We start from the raw sequence: 23,926 nt of genomic DNA on the forward strand, positions 1-23,926 counted from the left end.
TACTGTTTTGAATCTTACCTCTCAACTTCCCTTTATATTTATAAGTTCCAAAACGCGCTATTGCGTCTTTCATTAGCTACTTTAAATGCTCGATGGGATCTTTGTCGATTTAATGTAAAAGAAGTTTCTATAGTTTTGTACCACCACTAGGCCAATTGACCTACACAAACTGTTTATAGGTTTATAAATTCGTAAAAGGGGCATTGTCCCATCTGTTTTTTTTTCTAATTTAAAGTTACCAGACCGTGGCGCCATCATACTCGTTAATCATTAAGGCTTTAGCTAAGCCAACAGAGAAAGAGAGAGAGAGAGGGCGAAAGACATAAAACAGATTTAAATACTAGCTATCCATTGTAGTATATTATAGAACATTCTAAATTTAGGTTAATACGATTCGAAATATTTTCAAAATAATTTGACTTCTTTCATGTCTGTGTGGATGATGAAATATTCTAATGAATGGAAATAATGTCTGTGATGAAAATTATAAGAAGCTTTATCAATGGAAAAAAACTCAATATAAAAAAAAGTATTTAGACAACAAACTTGTTTATTATTTGTCTCAACTTTTGTTTTTAGCTGCTGCTGCTGCTGCTATTTGAAAAAAAAAAAATTCCAAATTCATTAACAATTCACCAAATAAATTATGATTCAACTGTCACATGTTGTGCTGCTGGTGCTGCTTCTTCTTCTTCATTGATATTTACATTCTTTTTGGGTGAGAAAAACAAAAACATACATATCACCCTCTAAATGAAGAACAACAACAAGAACACCACTGTGCGTATCTCTCGTTTGTGACGATAACGGAAGAGATGTATGAATACAAGAACAACACCGTTATTGTAACCATTAACGTGGGGTAGTCCACGCCGGTTTGTTTGTTGTCGTCACATGTAAATCGTCACGTAGGCCAACAGCGCTGTTCGTTATGCTGGCAGCATTGTAAAGTCTCTGCTGTGGGGTGTGTAACACTTGACAGAGCTTATTGCTCGGTCGACCCTCATGCGTAAACCAGTGAGAGAGAGAAAGAAAGAGAGAGATGTGGCAAGCTAATACCTACACACATATATAAATTTCTCACGCTTTCTTTTGTTTTCTTTACGACGTAATATTAGGGCATCCCTTGTTGAGATACAGAGAGTGTATTGAAGAATTTAAAGGACGCTGCATAGATGCACAGTAATACCAGAAATTTTCTCATAAAAATGCTAAAAGTAAGAAAATTGTCAAAAATATAAAAAAAATTGCCATACAATTCTTAAATAATGAAAAGGTCGGATTGTTTTAGACCATATATCTGCTGGAAGTTCTTGCTCAAAATCCTTATTAGTCAATGGCGATCTGAATAATTCAATCTTGATTGATTTTCCCAGAAAAATGGTATTTAAAGCCGTCAATTGGACTCAATTCATGCAAATGCGAATTTTTGCAAATTTGCCCATGAACATTTCATTAAGAAGCTGGGGCAAGCTTCTCACAAATCAATGTGTGCTGTCCGATTCAATTTTAAGCTGAATGATAAGGTACCTCCTTTTTATAGCCGAGTCAGAGGGGCATGCCGCAGAGCGACACATCTTTGGGGAGAAGTTTTTACTTGGCAAAGTACCTCAAAGTACTAGGAGGGGATAACCATCGTTGAATAATTTTCGGATGTTACTGCCGCGATTCGAACACAGGAGTTCAGACTCATAGGCGGACAAGCTAACCTCTGCGCTACGTTGGCCTCATAAAATATATGTTTGCAAATTTGCCCCCAGGGAGTAATGAACTTATCGTCCTTTAATTGTTTTTTGTAAAACCACTGTGCCATACAGTAACATAGCCTTGTAAAAATTACGCAACAATACATGTCACCAGGTTATGATGCAGCACAATCGGCGGCACTGTTCAATGCAACAGCTTAGGGGAAGTTTCCGTTTTGTTCAATGACCGGCCATGAACGAATGAACATAAGAGAACATTGCCTTGAGTTTGGCCTCTTTTCACCATCTAGGCATTGTGCAAAGTGGTGGCTTTCCTTTTTGTTTGTACCTGCGCCTTGCATGGTTTCTAAATTGCGTTCTAGAAAATAAATTTTCTCCTGTTTCAGCCTACGATATGTATTTTCTAAGGTAATCGTAGATAACCGGCCATGCTTAAGACAATTGAGGAAAAATTGCGTTTTAGTTTTCTGGCCATTTTATAGCACACTTTAGCGAAACATCTATAGACCATAATGGGGTTGATAAAATGTGGTACAGTTGATATTGGTGTCCGAAAAAAAAATGATGAGATCATGAAAAAAAGTCTTTAATAATTTTTGAATTTTGATGGTTTTGGGATTTTCAAACAATTTTCGACTTTGTAGAATTGCTTGGACATTTTTCACTGTGTTCTTAACAGAACACCACATGCAAAATTTCAGCCAAATCGGACAAACATTGAGGCTTCCATGGGGTCAAAAAGTCAAATCGGGATATCGGTTTATATGGGGGCTATTTCAGGTTCTTGTCCGATTTGAACCGTACTTAGCACAGTGGTTGGAAGTCATAACAGAACACTTTGTGGATAATTTCAGCCAAATCGGATGAAAATTGAGGCTTCCAGGGGCTCAAGAAGTCAAATCGGGAGATCAGTTTATATGGGAGCTATATCCAAATCTGAACCCATATGGCCCATTTGTAATCCCCAACGGCTAGATTTACGCATTCTTCCGCTATCGTGATTTCGATAGACGGACGGACGGACATGACTAGATCGATTCAGTATGTCGAGCTGGACCGGGCCCGTTCCGCTGCGACCACTTTTACTTTATATGGAACAAGATTTTCCTTGGAATATTTATTTTTAACAATTTAAGAGCTTTTAGTGAAATACCATGCTACGAAAAAAGTATATCGCTTGACAAACAGTTTAGCAATATAAGTGCTTTTATCTGAATCCCATCTTTATTGGTCTACGAATTTAAGTTTGGATGTAAGAGGTATACCACATTCTTAAAATACTTTATTTCAGCCCGATATTCTTATGATGTCTGATTTAGGGGTGTTTTCGGGGGTGAGGTGGTCCCAGACTCTTGGCCCTGAAAAAAATATCAGCATCGTGCTCTTCTCTCAAATACCATTTATTTAAACCCCATATTGCAATTGGTTTTGAGGATAGTTTCCAGGATGAGGCGTCCCCCAAACACATGGCCCCAAGATTGGTTATCAAATTCGTTTTCTAATCTCAACTGCCTTTCATTTGAGCCACATATTGGCATGGTCGAAAAATTTTTACCCTTTGGGGGGTGTTTTGGGTAAGGGATGATGCCTAAAATACATGGTCCGACATTTGGATATCACATTCGTATTCTACTTCCAAATACTTTTATTTGAGCCCCATATTGCGGTGGTCAGTAAAAAATTGCTGTTTGTGGGATATTTTGGGAAAGGGGAAAACCCCTAGAAAATTGGTCCCGAACGTGGGTATCAGTTCTTGCTCTCTACCCCCCAATTCCTTTCATTAAAGCCCCACATTGACTAGTCGGTAAATATGCTCGATTTAGGGGAGTTTTGGGGAGTGGGGTGGTCCCCCAAACCCTAATTCCAGGAAATATATTAGCAACGTGCTCTATTCTCATATATTAGAACCCCATATTGCCATTGGCCTCAAAATTGTATATCAAATTCGTTTTCTGATCTCAAATACCATTCATTTCAGTCCCTTATTGCAAAAGTTAGCAAATATGTCCGGTTTGGGTTATGGCCCCAAAACTATGACTATCGAGCTCCATTGTCTTGAAGATCCAAATTGTCTTGGTAAGCAAACACTTCCTACTTGGGGTTGTTATGGTGGTAGGACGTCCCCTAGTCTTCTCCCAGACCTTGAATCTGACATCGGGATCAACTGTCTAGGGGACGTCCTACCATGAATCTGACTGGGAGATGTTCTAGGGGACTTTCTCCCAGACCATGAATCTGACATCAACATTCGGGACCAACTGTCTAGGGGACGTCCTACCACCATAACAACCCCAAGTAGGACGTGTTTGCTTACCAAGACAATTTGGGTCTTCAAGACAGTGGAGATCATTTGAGCTCCATTTTTCCATAGTCGGCAAACATGACCCACACACTTGGTCCGACAATTGGATATCAGATACGTTTTCTAATATTAAATACTTTTCATTTTAGTCTCATATTGTCGTGATAGGTGTATATATATATATTTGGTAGGTTTTGGGATGGGGCGCTCACACTAGGTACCCTATCCGAAATTTGATTACCAAATTTTTGTTAGTAGATTACCATAAGGGAGCACACAAAATTTCGCTTAAATCGCACCACCCATCTCCGAGATCTGGCGTTTCTGAAAATTAAGGTAAGGGGGAGGGTCCGCTCCCCCTTCAGATATCAAAATAATTTAGTACCCTATTTTCACCACGGGATCATTATGCACCATCAGTGAAAATTTCTAAAAAAAATCGGTTCAGTCGTTTCTGAGTCTATAAGGAACATATAAACCTACAAACAAACACATATTGATTTTTATATATTGTGTTGCCCAAAAAGTAATTGCGGATTTTTCATATAGTCGGCGTTGACAAATTTTTTCACAGCTTGTGACTCTGTAATTGCATTCTTTCTTCTATCAGTTATCAGCTGTTACTTTTAGCTTGCTTTAGAAAAAAAGTGTAAAAAAAGTATATTTGATTAAAGTTCATTCTAAGTTTTATTAAAAATGCATTTACTTTCTATTAAAAAATCCGCAATTACTTTTTGGGCAACCCAATATAAGATGGGGTCCTAGATCAATATTTCGAGGTGTTACATACGGTGGTGGGTATAAAAATGTGTTTTCTAGAATTCTTGTTTCCCTCTTTCGGTACTGAAGTATGAAAGCTGAATTTTTAGTCAACATCCAAATTGAATGAATTCCTCGAATTTTTGAAACAATGTTTGAATTTTAGATAGAAACATTTTTAAATGAAACAAAGGGGAAGATTTCAGTTGCTAAGGCCTTCAAATAAATCATTCAAAACATGGATTTAAAAGTCTTTAGTAAACCGGATGGCACATAATAATAATAATTATCCATTGTCCACAAGCAAATTATTAGTCTAAATTCCATGCTTGGCCTTCTGGTTTTCTGGTATTTACCTTCTGTTTTACAACAAAAGGGGTGCCCACGGGTTACAATGTCCTTTAACGATTGTTGTTTGTAGGCCATTCAATTAGTACTCTACAGCCAGGAAGTTCGTCCTTTTGAATGCATGATTGTAATCTGTTGCTTATTGAATGCCCATCCCTAAACAGGTAGGTGAAATTCTTTACCAAACACCTACACAGCAAACGTTATGGGCATCACGTAGTCACTTTGTTGGCTTCTGTGTTTTGTGTGCCTGGAAATTTCCTATGAAGGCACAAAGAAGGACATGTCAGTTGCTAAGACCTTCTAATCATGAGTCAAACATGGACTAGGGAATCTGTAACCAAAAGGGTGATTGAGAATAATAATTATTCATTGTCCACAAACAAAATATTAGTCCGAATTTCATATTTAGCCGTCCAAATCTGATATTTTGCCTTTTGGGTATCTGGCATGAAAATGACTAATTTTCATATCCATCTTTTACAAGAAAAAGGGTGCCTACAGGTAATGATGTCTTTCAATATCGTACGTTAGTTGTATGTGGGTCATTCAATAATGACTACAGCCAGGAAGTTCTTGTTAATGTATGATTCTAATCTATTGCTTATTGTATGTCTATCCCTTAATAGGTAGGTGAAATTCTTTCCTGTGTTGACTCCTATGTTTTGTGTCCTTGTATCTTTCCACAGTTATACGTGTCCTGTAGAACGTATATTTATGACTAGCTGACCCGGGCCCGCTCCGCTGCGCCTTCTTTTACTTTATATGGAACAAAAGTTTCCTTGGAATATTTATTTTCGACAATTTTTTAGTGAAATATCATGCTAACTTGACTAACAGTTTAACAATATAAGTGCCTTTATCTGAATGGTATATGATCTATATTGGTCTACGAATTTAAATTTGGATGTAAGGTGTACTCCATTCTTAAAATATTTCATTTCAGCCCGATATTCTCATGATGTCTGATTTAGTGGTGTTTTCGGGGAAAATGTGGTCCCCCAGATACTTGGCCCTTAACAAATATTAGCATCGTGCTCTTCTCTCAAATACCATTTATTTAAACCCCATATTGCCATTGGCTTAAGAGGAGTTTACAGGATGAGGCTCCCCCAAACACATGGTCCCATATTTGGATATCAGATTCGTATTCTACCTTCAAATACCTTTCATTTGAGTCCCATATTGCCATGGTCGGTAAATATGTCCGATTTAGGGGTGTTTTGGGGCTTGGGGTGGTTCCCCTAGCACTTGGTCCGGCAATTGGATATCAGATACGTTTTCTACTCTTAAATACCTTTCATTTGAGTCCCATATTGTCCTGATGGGTCTATATATATATTTGGTAGGTTTTGGGGGGTGGGGCTCCCCCCCTAGGTACCCCATCCGAAATTTGGATACCAAATTAATTTTTATTTTTAGGTTACTTTAAGAGAGCACACAAAATATCGCTTAAATCGCACCACCTATCTCCGAGATCTGGCGTTTCTGAAAATTAGGGTAAGGGCTCGATATAAATCGAACGAAGCCATTACCGACACCAAATGCAACAAGCTTTGATAGTAGTGCACCGTGCCAGACCCTATCAAATGTCTTGGAGATATCCAGAGCCACAACCTTACTCTCACCAAACTGGTGGATTGAGCGACTCCAACGTTCCGATAGAAGTGCCATGAGGTCATCCGTAGAGCGATTTTTGGGGGGAGTTTTGGGGAATACATGGTCCCGCATTTGGATATTCGTATTCTACATCCAAATACCTTTTTTTGAGCCCCACATTGCGATGGTTAGAAAATAGTTGCTGTTTGTGAGGTATTTAGGGAAAGGGATGGACTCCCAGAAAATTGGTCCCAAAAGTGGGCATCAATTTCGTGCTCTACTCCCCAATAGCTTTCATTTGTGCCCCACACTGACATGGTCGATAAATATGCCCGATTTAGGGGTGTTTGGCGAGTGGGGTGGTCCCCCAAACACTTAGCCCTGAAACCATATCAGCATCGGCTCTATTCTCATATATCTATGTATCATTCTATCATTTATTTGAATCCCATATTGCCATTGGCCTCGAAATTGGATATCAAATTCGTTTTCTAATCCCAAATACCTTTCATTTAAAACCCTTATTGCAAAAGTCAGCAAATATGTCCGGTTTGGGATATGAAGCAAATTGCAAATTTTTCCCATGAACTTTCAACTAAGGAACAGCGGGCAAACTTCTCACCTATCAATGAGTGCAGTCCGATTCAACTTTAAGCTCAATGATAAGGTTTGGGGTATAGACCCTAAGAACTATCAATCTCCACTCTCTTGAAGACCTAAATTGTCATGGTGAGCAAATACGTCGTATTTGGCGGTTGTTATGGTGGTGGGACGTCCCCTGGACATTTGGTCCCAAATGTTGATATCATATTCGTCGTCAACTCCCAAATACCTTTCATTTGAGCCCCATATTTCCAAAGTCAACAAACATGACCGGTTTGGGTTGTGGGGGTGAGCCACTCAGTGACTCAGCCTTGAAAATATATATCAGATTCGTGTCCTACTCTAAAATACCTCTTATTTGAGCCCCATATTGCAATGGCCAGCAAATACTTCCAATTTGGGTGGTGTTAAGGGGTAGGGTGGCCACATGACATTTTTTCCCGAATCATGATATCAGATTCATGATTTACTCCCAAATAACTTTCATTTGAGCCCTGCATTGTCGTAAATTTGTCCTCTTAGGGGGACCTAAATATAAATCAGATCGGACTATATTAGATATAGTTGTCATATAGACCGATCTGCCGATAAGAGGTCGGAAGCCTATAAAAACTATATTTGTTACCCGATTTCTGTGAAATTTTATTTCTGAAAGATATAGCCGCCATATGGACCGATCTTCCGACAAAGGGTTTTAATCCTATAAAAGCTTTATTTATTACCCGATATTTGTGAAATTTGAAACAGTGAGTTATTTAAAGCCTCCCAACACCAAATCTAAAAATGGTTCCGATCGGGCTATATGTAGATATAGCTGCCATATAGACCGATCTGCCGATAAAGGGTCTAAAGCCCATAAAAGCTTTATTTATTACCCGATATCGGTGAAATTTGATACAGTGAGTTGTTTTAAGCCTCCCGACAGCAAATCCAAAGATGGTTCCGATCGGGTGATATGTAGATATAGCTGCCATATAGACCAAACTTACCAAATATCCCCACCAAAACTTACCAAATATCTATATACACCAATCACGACAATATGGGACTCAAATGAAAGGTATTTAAGATTAGAAAACGTATCTGATATCTAATTCTTGGACCAAGTGTTTGGGGGACCACACCAACCCCCAAAACACCCCTAAATCGAACATACTTACCGACCATGGCAATATGGGACTCAAATGAAAGGTATTTGCGAGTAAAATATGAATCTGATATCCAAACTTGGGGCAAAGTTTCTCGGGGTCCACCCCTTCCCCAAAACAACCCCCAAATAGGACTTATTTACTGACCACGGCAATATGGCACTTAAATTAAAGGCATTTGAGTGTAGAATAAGAATCTGATATCCAGATTTTGGGATTTGGGAAGTGTTTGGGAGGCCGCCCATCCCCGAGAACGTCCCCCAAAGAAGACAAATTTACGGCCATAGCAATATGGGGCTCAACTAAAAGGTTTTTGGAAGCGCGAATCTTATATGTGTCTATGGGACCACCCCGCCCCCATAACACCACCCATATGGGAAGTATTGGGTTGCCCAAAAAGTAATTGCGGATTTTGCAAATAGTCGGCTTTGACCAATTTTTTTAACGGCTTGTGACTCTGTAATTGCATTCTTTCTTCTGTCAGTAATCAGCTGTGACTTTTAGCTTGCTTTAGAAAAAAAATGTAAAAAAATATATTTGATTAAAGTTCATTCTAAGTTTTATTAAAAATGCATTTACTTTCTTTTAAAAAATCCGCAATTACTTTTTGGGCAACCCAATATTTGCTGACCACTGCAATATGAGGCTTAAATAAGAGGTATTTTAGAGTGGAACCCGAATCTGAGATATATTTTCAAAGCCGAGTCACTAAATGGCTGCCCCATCCCCTAAAACACTCCCCAAACCGGACATGTTTGCCGACTATGGAAAAATGGAGCTCAAATGAAGGGTATTTGGGAGTAGACCATGAATGTGATTTCAACATTCGGGAGCAACTGTCTAGGGGATGTCCCACCACCATAAGAACCCCCCAAGTAGGACGTTTTTGCTCACCAAGACAATTTGGGTCTTCAAGACAGTGGAGCTCCATATTCGTAGTTTTTAGGGCCCATACCACAAACCAGACATATTTGCTGGCTTTTTCAATAAGGGGCTTAAGTGAATGGTATTTGAGATGAGAAAACGACTTTTATATCCAATTTTTAGGCCAATGGCAATATTGGGTTCAAATATATGAGAATAGAGCACATTGCTGATATATTTTCAGGGCTCCTAAATCGCGCATTTTTACCGACCATGACAATGTGGGGCCCAACTGAAAGGTATTGGGGGGTAGAGCACGAAATTGATACCCAGTTTCGGGACCAATTTTCTATGGGTCTACTCCTTTCCCAAAATAGACCACAAACAGCAATCATGTACTGACCATCGCAATATGGGGCTCAAGTAAAGGTATTTAGGAGTACCAATCTGATATCCAAATGTGGGACGATTTTTTTGGGGCGCCGCTCTTTCCTCGCAAACCCCCCAAAGGGTAAATATTTACCGACCATTTCAATATGTGGCTCAAATGAAAAGAGATTTGAGATTCGAAAACTAATTTTAAAACCAATTTTGGTTTTGGAAATGCGCTCTATAAAGTATATTTTGGGAAAAATATACTTTATTGGGCGCATTTCAAGCTCTGAGCCCAGTTATTAGATTCTGAAGTCCGTTTCTGGAGCAAAGGCCCTTCGATCCCCCAGCGACCAAAAATGCCCTCACGGGTCAGGACGTGCTCCCTATTATTTTCGTTGACGCTACCCAGGGATTACCGCGTGGATGTGGCAATCACATTTGAATGCCCTCAGCAGTAAATTTAATGTGGGCACCCTATACACTCACGATGTGATGTCTTCATACTCACCACCATTCTCCTCCTCCTCCTCGTCATCCTAAATTTTGAATAAAAAAGAAAATTGGGTTTTCATAATCTAATCCTTTATACCTCTCATTTGGTACCCATATTGCCTAAGGTTAAAGCAGGTTCAAAATCCTCAAGATCCCCCAAGTCCTTCCCGGGTCCAATTTCAATTTTTATACCCTCCACCATAAGATGGGGGGTATACTAATTTCGTCATTTTGTTTGTAACTACTCGAAATATTCGTCTGAGACCCCATAAAGTATATATATTCTTGATCGTCGTAACATTTTATGTCGATCTAGCCATGTCCGTCCGTCCGTCTGTCTGTCGAAAGCACGCTAACTTCCGAAGGAGTAAAGCTAGCCGCTTGAAATTTTGCACAAATACTTCTTATTAGTGTAGGTCGGTTGGTATTGTAAATGGGCCATATCGGTCCATGTTTTGATATAGCTGCCATATAAACCGATCTTGGGTCTTGACTTCTTGAGCCTCTAGAATGCGCAATTCTTATCCGATTGGAATGAAATTTTGCACGATGTGTTTTGCTATGATTTCCAACAACTGTGCCAAGTATGGTTTAAATCGGTCCATAACCTGATATAGCTGCCATATAAACCGATCTTCGGTCTTGATTCTTGAGCCTCTAGCGTGCGCAATTCTTATCCGATCACAATGAAATTTTGCACGACGTGTTTTGTTATGATATCCAACAACTGTGCCAAGTATGGTACAAATCGGTTCATAACCTGATATAGCTGCCATATAAGCCGATCTTGGGTCTTGACTTCTTGAGCCTCTAGAGTGCGCAATTCTTATCCGATTGAAATGAAATTTTGCACGACGTGTTTTGTTATGATATCCAACAACTGTGCCAAGTATGGTACAAATCGGTTCATAACCTGAAATAGCTGCCATATAAGCCGATCTTGGGTCTTGACTTCTTGAGCCTCTAGAGTGCGCAATTCTTATCCGATTGAAATGAAATTTTGCACGACGTGTTTTGTTATTATATCCAACAACTGTGCCAAGTATGGTTTAAATCGGTCCATAACCTGATATAGCTGCCATATAAACCGATCTTGGGTCTTGACTTCTTGAACCTCTAGTTTGATTTCACCTATTGACGACTTTATTTCGAATTATTTCTACATTAAGAAAAAACAATGTTACATTTGGTTGATGCTTAATAAAGATAATAGCTGCTACCAATAACTGTTTGGAGTAGGTAAATTTTCGCAAGGGATTCAATACAACAGTACATGCGCAGTATTCGAAATTTCTTAGCCATAGGTCCAATATCATCAACAAATTCGAAACAGAATCCTGAAAGTTCCTTCTACCCTTTCCTGCATGTTTTATAACACTTGCTCGGGTTCTAGCCCTTACATTTAGCCACCACCATAGGATGGGGGAATACTTATTTCGTCATTCTGTTTGTAACTCCTCGAAATATTGGTCTAAGACCCCATGAAGAATATATATTCTTGATCGTCATGATATTTTAAGTCGAACTAGTCATTGTTCCAATAACATAGCAATTCTTTTCTTATATCCTTTGTTTGCCTAAAAAGAGATACCGTAGCAAGAGCTCGACAAATGCGATCCATGGTGGAGGGTATATAAGATTCGGCCCGGCCGAATTTCGCACGCTTTTACTTGTTTAATGTTCCTATTTATTGGCCATTTCTTGCATACCTTTCCCTTCGATTGCCTCTGTAGCATTTAGCCCTCATTCTTATAACATAAGCATTAAACATTTAAATAATTTCTTATTTTTTTTAAAAAGCTATAACCTTGACAGAATCGAAGAAAACCACATGTTGATTGTGGACTTATATGCGCCCACCCCATAATCGCTTCCATTTCCAATTCTAGTTCCGATAATGAGTTGGACAATGAATTTTTTTTTTTTTTGTGTTTCCCTACTCGACAATATTCTGTATTGACACTTGATAACCACCTATAATTGTTGAATACATTTTTGCACTTACACACATGATTTTAAAGAAAACAAAAACAAAAACAAAAACAAAATACACAAAAAAAAAATTAAGCAAAACAAAAACAATGCGAATTATTTATTGTTTGTTTATAATCCAATGAACTGAACCGGCTTTAACCGGTTGGCAGTTGTATTTGCCCACAGTTCAAGAACCATCGTAAATCGTTTGTTTATTCATCAACCCAGTCGCAAACCTAGTCCAACAAAAACAACAGCAACCACAATTATAAAAAAAAAAAAAATATGCAATAACAATAAAAACGAAGCGCTGGATTTTTTTCTTTTTGCATATTTTAGTGTACATTTGTAAGTATGGGTGTACATACATGCATTGTACTTTAACAGTTTTGTTTCATTTTGAATATAGTATAAGTCTAGTTTTGATATGAAATCGGAAGCTTGATGACGCAGCAACCACTGTGGTCATATAACTGAAACTATTTTACAAGCTGTTTTGGAACAAGTTTTTCTATTATAGGTCTTCTTAATATAAAGAGCTTTAACTGTCTGTTCCATGATAATTGTTGAAATTTTCCATTGTAGACTTGGTACCTTTTCTAAATCACAACTATTTGTTGTGGCATAGTTGTACTCAAGTTACACCCATGAATATGCTAATAGCTGTATTTAATTAATAACTAAAATCGTAATGTCATACACTGAGGATTAGATGGGGGTAAACTAATTTCGTCATTCTGTTTGTAACTATTCGAAATATTCGTCTAAGACCCCATATAGTCTGTCCGTCCGTCCGTCCGTCCGTCTGTCTGTCGAAAGCACACAAACTTTCGAAGGAGTAAAGCTAGCCGCTTGAAATTTTGCACAAATACTTCTTATTAGTGTAGGTCGGTTGGGATTGTAAATGGGTCATATCGGTCCAGGTTATGATATAGCTGCCCTATAAACCGATCTTGGGTCTTTACTTCTTGAGCCTCTAGAGGGCGCAATTCCAATCCGGTTAGGCTGAAATTATGCAAGACATGTTTCGCTATGACTTCCGATAACTGTACCAAGTATGGTTCAAATCGGTCCATAACCTGATATAGCTGTCATATAAACCGATCTTGGGTCTTGACTTCTTGAGCCTCTAGAGGGCGCAATTCTTATTCGATTGGAATGAAATTTAGCACGACGTGTTTCGCTATGACTTCCAACAACTGTGCCAAGTATGGTTCAAATCGGTTCATAACCTATCATATAGCTGTCATATAAACCGATTTGGGGATTTGACTTCTTGAGCTTCTAGAGGGCGCGATTCTTATTCAATTTGGATGAAATTTTGCACGAAGTGTTTCGCTATGACTTCCAACAACTGTGCCAAGTATGGTTCAAATCGGTCCATAACCTGATATAGCTGCCCTATAAACCGATCTTGGGTCTTGAATTCTTGAGCCTCTAGAGGGCGCAATTCTAATCCGGTTAGGCTGAAATTATGCAAGACATGTTTCGCTATGACTTCCAATAACTGTACTAAGTATGGTTCAAATCGGTCCATAACCTGATATAGCTGTCATATAAACCGATCTTGGGTCTTGACTTCTTGAGCCTCAAGAGGGCGCAATTCTTATCCGATTGGAATGAAATTTTGCACGACGTGTTTTGTTATGATATCCAATAACTATGCCAAGTATGGTTGTAATCGGTCCATAACCTGATATAGGTGCCCTATAAACCGATCTTGGGTCTTGACTTCTTAAGCCTCTAGAGGGCGCAATTCTTATCCGATTGGAATGAAATTTTGCACGACGTGTTTCGCTATGACTTCCAACAACTGTGCCAAGTATGGTTCAAATCGGTTCATAACCTGATATAGCTGCCCTATAAACCGATCTTGGGTCTTGACTTCTTAAGCCTCTAGAGGGCGCAATTCTTATCCGATTGGAATGAAATTTTGCACGACGTGTTTCGCTATGACTTCCAACAACTGTGCCAAGTATGGTTCAAATCGGTTTATAACCTTATATATCTGTCATATAAACCGATCTGGGGACTTGACTTCTTGAGCCTCTAGAGGGCGCAATTCTTATCCGATTGGAATGAAATTTTGCACGTCGTGTTTCGCTATGACTTCCAACAACTGTGCCAAGTATGGTTCAAATCGGTCCATAACCTGACATAGCTGTCATATAAACCGATCTTGGGTCTTGATTTCTTGAGCCTCTAGAGGGCGCAATTCTTATCCGATTGGAATGAAATTTTGCACGACGTGTTTCGCTATGACTTCCAACAACTGTGCCAAGTATGGTTCAAATCAGTCCATAACCTGATATATCTGTCATATAAACCGATCTGGGGACTTGACTTCTTGAGCTTCTAGAGGGCGCAATTCTTATTCAATTTGGATGAAATTTTGCAATAAGTATTTTATCATGACTTTCAACAACTGTGCCGAATAAGGTTCAAATCGGTTCATAACCTGCTATAGCTGCCATATAAACCGATCTGGGATCTTGACTTCTTGAGCCTCTAAAGGTCGCAATTACTATCCGATGTGCCTGAAATTTTGTACGACAGATACTCTCATGACCATCAACGTACGTGTTTACTATGGTCTGAATCGGTCTATAGCCTGATACAGCTCCCATATTAATCGATTTCTCTATTTTACTTCTTGAGCCCCAAATTCTTATTTGAATTGGCTGAATTTTTACGCAGGTCTCCAACATATAATTGAATTGTTATCTGTTCCGGACCATATCGTGATATCGCTCTAGCAGCAAAGCAAATCTTTTTCTTTTATGCTTTTTTGCCTAAGAATGCCGGGAAAAGAACTCGACAAATGCGATCCATGGTGGAGGGTATATAAGATTCGGTCCGGCCGAACTTATCACGCTTTTACTTGTTTATACTCAATACTATAGTATAGGGGGGTATATTCATTTAGTCATTCTGTTTGCAACATAACTAAATATCTAATTCCGACCCCATAAAGTATTTTTACGATTTAACAGTGTTGGTGTGTCTGTCTGTATGGCCTTCTGCCAGTTGTAATCACACCAGAGCGTTCAAAAATATCGTTATTGAGCTGAAATTTGCCACAGATTGGTTTTTTGTTCATTCGCAGGATAAGTTCTTGAACGGGCCAAGTCGGACTATGTTTGTGTAGAGCTGCCATATTAGTTGATCTGCCGATTTAGGTAGAGCTAGCAAAATAGCGATGGCACTATCGATAATTTATTTTTTTTTCTGACTATCGATTGATATTTTTCCTATCGATAATATCGGCAGAGTTCAATTTTTTGCAAAATTTAACAAAATTTAGCGATTCTATACTGAATGTATCATATAAGACACTATACGCCTATAGAGGGCGCAATTTTCATCCGATTGGGCTAAAGTTTTGTACAATGATTTCTCTCATGACTTAAAACTGACTTTTATTAAATTTGGTTTTATTCGACCAGTGTCTTGATATTACTTCTATATAAATAGATCTTCTGATTTTTACTTCTCATTTTCGTTTGAAATATAGGTGATGAGAAATTAACGATAGTATCGATACTATCGATATTTATTATTAGAAATATCGATTGTTGCGATTATCTATAGTTTACCAGCTCTAGATTTAGGGTGTTCTAAAATCTCCGACACCAAGTTTCTAGATGTCTTCCTACACTTGATCTTTCCATCGGGCTTTTGGTCTTCCCGGTTTGCGTGTACCACCGTGTTTGCGTTCAAAAGACTTCTTTGCTGGAGCTTATTCATCCATTCTGATAACATGACCTAGCCAATGCAGGCGTTGAATTTTGATGCGTGTAACTATGTTATCATCGTCATACAGCTCATACAGTTCGTGATTAGTAAGTTGCCTATATTCTCCATTAACGCAAACTGGTCCATATATTTTACGAAGACTCTTTCTCTCAAATACTCCAAGCACTGCCTCGTCTTATATCACAAGTACCCATGCTTCCGCACCATATAACAACATGGGTAGTACCAAAGTTTTGTATAGTGTAATCTTCGTCTGTCGAGGGGTGGCCTTGTTTCCAAACTGCTTACTCAATCCTAATTAGCATCTGTTTGCCTGTATTATTCTTCGCTTTATCTCAAAACTGGTGTCATTCGTTTCGGTTACGGTGGTGCTGAGGTAGATGAAGTTACTGACATTCTCAAAGTTGTGGTTCCCAACTTTCTTTATCTGCTTGGTTGTACATCTTATCTCCATTTACTGCCAGACCCATTTTCACTCACTCTCTTTCGATTCTTTCAAAGGCTGCAGTTCCTACTTCCGGTGACCGACCTATGACGTCTATGTCGTCGGCATAGGCGAGTAGCATGTGTTCTCTTGTGATTAGTGTGCCATATCTATTCACATCTTAATCTCGTATAATCTTTTCCAGCAGGATATTAAAGAGATCACACGATAGGCAGTCTCCTTGTCTGAAACCTCGTTTGGTATTGAATGGTTCGGAGAGATTCTTTCCTATTCTTACTGAGGAACGCGTATCAGCAAGTGTCATTCTGCAGAGTCTTATTAATGTTGCAGGGATACCAAACTCAGCAATAGCTTGAACTATCTTTGAACGTAAAGGGGTAACGAAGGCGGCTTTGTGGTCAACAAAGAGATGGTAGGTGTTGATTTGTCCTTCTCGGGTTTTTTTTTCCAGGATTGGGCGCAGTGTGAACATCTGGTATAGGGTGGATTTACCAGGTCCAAAGCCGCATTGATAGGGCACAATTATTTCATTGACTTTAGGTTTTAATCTTTTACACAGTATGCTCGAGAGTATCTTGTATGCGATGGGGAGGAGACTTATTCCTCTGTAGTTGGCACATTCCGTCTTGTCTCCTTTCTTGTGTACGGGGCATAGTATGGTGAGGTTCCAATCATCGGGTATGCGTTCTTCTAGCTAGATAGCGCAGATAAGCTGATGCATACGCCTTATCAGCGTGACGCCTCCGGTCTTAAATAGTTCAGCGGGTAAGCCGTCGGCTCCTGCTGCCTTTTTGTTATTTAATCGGGTCACTGCTACTTCTGACTAGGAGGTAAACATTCTATATCATCATCATAGATTGGTTCTGCGGTATTCTCTTCGCCGCCAACGTCGGACACTAGCTGTTGGATAAAATGTTCTTTCCATATCCTCAGCATGTTATCTGTGTCGGCTACCAGATTTCCTTCTTTGTCTCTGCAGGAGGATGTGCCTGCACCAAAGCCATCGGTTTAATGTTTAATTCTTTGGTAAACTTTCTGGATTTCCTTCTGACTCCTGTACATCTCAAGGAGTCAGCCTTTCCGGCCTTTCTCCCGATTTCTGTCGTTCATCTGGCGCGTTGCTACCGATTGCAGTAGCATCTCAACACTCTTGGTCGTACCATTGGTTTCTTGGGGGAGGCTTCCGATACCCAAGTACGGATTTCGCGGTATTTTCCATGGGGTGGACAATAGTTTGCCACAGAGCCATTATATCATCGGAACTAGGAGTGCTTTCATCAAGCAGTTGCGTCAGTCGAGTGGAGTATGCCGCTGCCATTTGTTGTGTTTGCAGCTTTTCAATGTCCACCTTCCGTGCAGTGTCAGATCGTACTTTCCTCGCCATGTTCAAACGGGTGCGAACCTTTGCTGCAACAAGGTAGTGATCTGAACACGCTGGATGAATACCTTTCATCTATCACAACGTGATCCATTTGGTGCCTCGTGTTTTGATCGGGCGACAGTCATGTGGCTTTGTGAATATTTTAATGTTGAAATCCATGTTTTTTGCCGCGGCGAAATCTATCAGCCTCAACCCAATACTGGACGTTATCTTGTGGAGCCTAAACTTTCCGACTGTTGGACCAAGAATGTCTTCCTTCCCTATCTTGGCATTAAAATCTCTCAGAACGATTTTAATATCATGGGCGGGGCCGCGGTCATATGCACCTTCTCTATAAGGAGTGAGGACATTGCATGAGCAGATCCGCAAATCATGGTCCTTTTTTCGTTTGCGTGGGTCGTCAACGTTGGGGGGTGGGTCCGTTTTTACAATTCCTTTGTTTCTCATAGTAGTTCTCATCATTGCAAATTACCCAAAATCTGACGAACATATTTATGAGAGCTATATCTATATCTGAACCGATTTCCATGAAATTCACCAGTAACAAAACCGGGACAAACACATATATGGGATCTATATCTAAATCTAAACCGGTTTCGACCAAACTTCTCAGATATTGTGGTAGTTGCCGAGAAAGCGGTGTGCAAAATTTTGGTAACATTGGTCAACAAATGCGCTTGCTGTGACTCTAAAAGTTGAAATCGGGCGATATGTTTATATGCAAGCTATATCTAAATCTGAACCGATTTCTAGAAAATCCTTCCTGATAAAGTTTGAGAGAATCGGCATTACTACTGCAAATCGGAAGAACGTATATATATATATACAAATCTGAACTGATTTTTTCCAATTTCAATAGGCTTCGTCTCTTGGCCAAAAAACATGCCTGTACCAAATTTGAGGACGATCGGATGAAAATTGCGACAGACGGACATAGCTAAATCGAATCAGAAAGTGATTCTCAGTTGATCGGTATATTTATCAATGGGTCTATCTCTCTTCCTTCTGGGTGTTACAAACAAATTCACCAAGTTATAAAACCCTATACCACAGCAGTGGTGTAGGGTATAAAAACAAAAGATGTCAGAGAAAAACGTTTACGGAATAAACCCTCCACTTTGAGATACAAACTAAGAGATTTCTTAACTAAAGGGTGATTTTTTTGAGGTTAGGATTTTCATGCATTAGTATTTGACAGATCACGTGGGATTTTAGACATGGTGTCAAAGAGAAAGATGCTCAGTATGCTTTGACATTTCATCATGAATAGACTTACTAACGAGCAACGCTTGCAAATCATTTTCAGTGAATGGGCCCTAGAAAAGTTGGCAGAAAATCCGCTTTTTTATCGACAAATTTTGTTCAGCGATGAGGCTCATTTCTGGTTGAATGGCTACGTAAATAAGCAAAATTGCCGCATTTGGAGTGAAGAGCAACCAGAAGCCGTTCAATAACTGCCCATGCATCCCGAAAAATGCACTGTTTGGTGTGGTTTGTACGCTGGTGGAATCATTGGACCGTATTTTTTCAAAGATGCTGTTGGACGCAACGTTACGGTGAATGAACACATTTCGAACCGAACACTGATTTTGGTAATAAAATTCAATGATTTGCAAGCGTTGCTCGTTAGTAAGTCTATTCATGATGAAATGTCAAAGCATACTGAGCATCTTTCTCTTTGACACCATGTCTGAAATCCCACGTGATCTGTCAAATACTAATGCATGAAAATCCTAACCTCAAAAAAATCACCCTTTATTTTCTTAGTATCGGATAGCGAATTTCAAATGTTTGGCTATTATAGGCCAAAATGTCGTAAAAACGTAAAAACAAAATTTAGAAAAAAACTGCAAGTCAAAATCTGGAGGCTCGATTTTCATCGTAGACATATGGTCTAGTGGATTTTTTTACGCAGTACAATCCCAAGAATCAGAAACGCGAAGAGCCCCTTAAAATGTGCCATTCGCTCTACCCTAGTACATATATCCGTGGTGGGGGTGGGGGTGGGGGTATATGTACCCTAGTACATATATCCGAGGTGGGAGTATCCAAAGTTCAGTACGGACGAACTTAATGCGTTTTTGGTTGTTAGCTTTTTTTTATTTTGTTGTTTGTTTTTTTTTTTTTTTTGCAGTGTAGGCACAATAACAAACAGTTACCAGATTTTGTCTTTGCTAATAACACACACCCCCTTTTTGAACTTTGGTTAATTTTAAATTGCAATTAATGCGTGTTATTTTTTTTTTTTTCTCTTGAGAGAAATATTTTGTTTTTTTCCAAAGCTTTTGAATTTTTTTTTTAATATTTTTGTTTTTTGATTTTTTTTATATTTTGTGCTATATTGCGTTTTTCTTCTATTCTAAACCATGTGACGACGCTGTGGATAAATTTTAATTAAGTGATTTAATTGCTGCTGATGAGCAGCTTTTGTTCTCTAACCTTGACCTATTGTGTGGGCATAATTGGCTGGACAATATTGTGTAATGAGTATATAAATGGCATAAGAGCAATTGATCTATCGAAATGAAGAGGAAATGAAGGAACGAAAGGCTTATATATAACATTTTGATATAATAATATTGGGTTGCCCAAAAAGTAATTGCGTATTTTTCATATAGTCGGCGTTGACAAAATTTTTCACAGCTTGTGACTCTGTAATTGCATTCTTTTTTCTGTCAGTTATCAGCTGTTACTTTTAGCGTGCTTTAGAAAAAAAGTGTAAAAAAGTATATTTGATTAAAGTTCATTCTAAGTTTTATTAAAAATGCATTTACTTTCTTTTAAAAAATCCGCAATTACTTTTTGGGCAACCAATAGATGTGTCTTGATTTTTGGTAAACCACGGCACCCTGTTACTTTTGCCATTTAATATACTATGGCTGTAAGTGGAGGATCAGTCTATTTTAAAGCTCAAAGTTCAAACATTTTCAAATAAAAGTATTGTTACATTTTTCCATCTTTACGGATATTATCTACTTTTGATATACAAACAAGTACAAAGGTGTTAAGTTCGGCCTTGCCGAACTTAGTATACCCACCACCATGGATAAATTAACCATCCTATTTTATAACAACTCTACTGCAAATGCAAATTTTGCCCATGAACATTCCACTAAGGAACAGGGGAAAACTTCTCACATATCAATGAGTGCAGTCCGATTCAAGTTTTAAGCTCAATGATAAGGGACCTGCTTTTTATAGCCGAGTCCGAACGGCGTGCCGTAGTGCGACACCTCTTTGGAGAGAAGTTTTAGATGGCATAGTACCTCACAAATATTGTCAGCATTAGGAGGGGAACACCACCGCTGAAATTTTTTTCTCATGGCCTCGCCAGTATTCGAACCCAGGCGTTCAGCACCATAGGCGGACATGCTAACTTCTGCGGTACGGTGGCCTCCAACAACTCCACTACCATATCCATAATATTATGCAAATGGGGGCTGTTATGGATCATATTTCATTCAGGTCCCGCTTTTTATGGGATTAACATCCTAAATTGGAAGATCGCTCTATATGGCAGCTATATCTAAATATTGTCGGATGATGGTCGGATGATGGGAGGCGTAAGACAAGTCACTATGTCAAATTCCGGCGAAATCGGGTAATAAATGCAGCTTTTATGCACCCTGAGAAAATTTGCTACCAAACATGCTCATTTCAATACCATACGGTATTGATAGTAAAGCAACACCGTATGGTACAAAAACAATACTGGATGGTATGGATGAAACATAAAATGATAAGTACCGTAATACAAGTCACTGTGTCAAATTCCAGCGAAATCGGGTAATAAATGCAGCTTTTATGCACCCTGAGAAAAGTTGATACCAAACATGCTCATTTCAATACCATACGGTATTCATAGTAAAGCAACACCGTATGGTACAAAAACAATACTAGATGGTTTGGACCGTAATACAAGTCACTGTGTCAAATTCCAGCGAAATCGGGTAATAAATGCAGCTTTTATGCACCCTGAGAAAAGTTGATACCAAACATGCTCATTTCAATACCATACGGTATTGATAGTAAAGCAACACCGTACAAAAACAATACCGGCTGGTATGGATGAAATACAAAATGATCAAGTACGGTTTGGTACTAGCCTTATTACCGAACTGGTATTAGTTTTAATACCAATCTGTTATTGTTTTTAGCACCAGACCATTATTGCTTTTAGTACCAGACCGTTATTGACTATTCCACCACCTAATGAACAAAAAAAAATCATTAAAACACCGTGACCAACCTCAATTCTTTGTATTTAGCAAAAGATTTCATATCCATTGATTCCCAGAAGTGGTTTTCACATGAATACACCAAATCGGCATCGTTTTCCACACAAGAGACTGTGATGTTTTTTGATGTAGAATGTCCTTAGAATTTGTCCTATTGGTTGCCCAAAAAGTAATTGCGGATTTTTTAAAAGAAAGTAAATGCATTTTTAATAAAACTTAGAATGAACTTTAATCAAATATACTTTTTTTACACTTTTTTTCTAAAGCAAGCTAAAAGTAACAGCTGATAACTGACAGAAGAAAGAATGCAATTACAGAGTCACAAGCTGTGAAAAATTTGTCAACGCCGACTATATGAAAAATCCGCAACTACTTTTTGGGCAACCCAATATTTGCATTTGAAAATGAAAAATGAAAAATGAAAAACGCTTTCGAGTATTTGAACAGGTTATTACGCATTCAAATTGTTTAAAAAACATTTTATTTATGCATGCAACGATTTAAGCGAAATTTTGTATGCCACCTTATGGTTCCTCAAAAACGCGAAATTGGTAAAAAATTTTAGAGTCAAATAATCTGGGGGGACGCCCCATCCCAAAACTCACCCGAACGGACATGTGCACCGATTGGGACAATATGGGTATCAAATGAAAAGTATTTAAGAGTAGAGTACGAAGTTGATATACACATTTCACTCTTAATTTTCGGGAGTTCCCCCACGCCCAAAAAAGCCCCAAAAGGAAACTTTCACCACTTTGGGTAATATGAGTATCAAATGAAAGGTATTTGAGAGTAGAGTACGAACTTGGCATTAAAATGTTACCCTAAGCGTCGGGGGGCTCCTACCCCCAAAAACACCACCGAACAGGACACTTTAACCGCTTTGAATAATATGGGTATCCCCTCACCAGGACAAATTTACCGATTGAGAACATATATCCATATGAAAGCAATTTAAAGCTGGAGTCCTGATATAAAAATGTATTCCTTGGTGTCTGAGGCGCCTCCCCACCCCGCAAAATTGGCATAAATGTCCAACGTCACAAAATGGGTATCGAATGAAAGGTCTTTGGGACTTGACTACGAATCTGGTATGCACAATTAGGACAGAGTCTGGGCCTGCCTTCAATAGGACATGTAGTTCGATCGGGATAATATGTCAATTAAAAGAAAGGTCTATGACAGTATATTTCGAATCTAATGTTGGTGTAAGGATTTAAGTATCTGGCTCACGTACTACCGTTCCGCAGGACGGTACATCGCGACAATAAAAGACTCAAATTAATTGTCGTTTGGTTCTTAGCGTCGGGGGGACCGACCCTCTCCCCCCAATAAATGCAACGCCAAAGGTCGTGTCAGAGGGCAAAGAGAATGAAGTAGATCTAACATTCAAACTTTAATGGGCGGACCCTCCCCTTACCCTTTTCCAAAAACCCCAGATCTCGGGGATGGGTGGTATATCTAGGGGACCGCCCTACCTCCGAAGCCACCAGCCAAATGGAATATAAACCAATAATGACAATATTTGACATAAATAAAACGTATTTGAGACCAGAGCACGAATTTGATATATGGGGATCCGCCTCACTCTCAAAAACTTCCCCATACCGGACATATTTACCGACCATAGCAATATACGGCTCCCATGAAGGGTATTTGGGAGAAGAGCACCAATATAATATCCACAATGGCGCGAAATATCTGAAAGGCCGTACCATCACCCCCAAACAGGACTTATTTCCTGACGTGACTGAATAGGGCTCCAGTTAGTCTTATATATAAAAATCAATTTGTGTTTGTTTGTTCTGTATAGACCCAAAAACGTCTGAACCGATTACCTTGAAATTTTCACAGATTGTGTAAGTTGGTCTGGAAGGAAACATAGGGGACAGACCTTCCCCCTTACCCCGAAAGTACTACCCAAAAATAAAAGTGG

General features: G+C 39.0%; 1 long non-coding RNA gene across 1 annotated transcript in view; it reads left to right on the forward strand.

Annotated features, from left to right (window-relative positions):
- The first annotated feature begins 12,393 nt into the window (after positions 1–12,393).
- The window catches only part of LOC131995852 (uncharacterized), a 41,107-nt gene continuing 29,574 nt past the window's right edge, over positions 12,394–23,926 (forward strand). Inside the window, exon 1 of the long non-coding RNA XR_009397651.1 lies at positions 12,394–12,518. This is a non-coding gene — a long non-coding RNA (uncharacterized LOC131995852). The remainder of the gene's footprint in view (positions 12,519–23,926) is intronic.

The sequence above is a fragment of the Stomoxys calcitrans genome, chromosome 3, assembly GCF_963082655.1.
Source record: "Stomoxys calcitrans chromosome 3, idStoCalc2.1, whole genome shotgun sequence".
Classification (NCBI taxonomy): Eukaryota; Metazoa; Arthropoda; class Insecta; order Diptera; family Muscidae; genus Stomoxys; species Stomoxys calcitrans.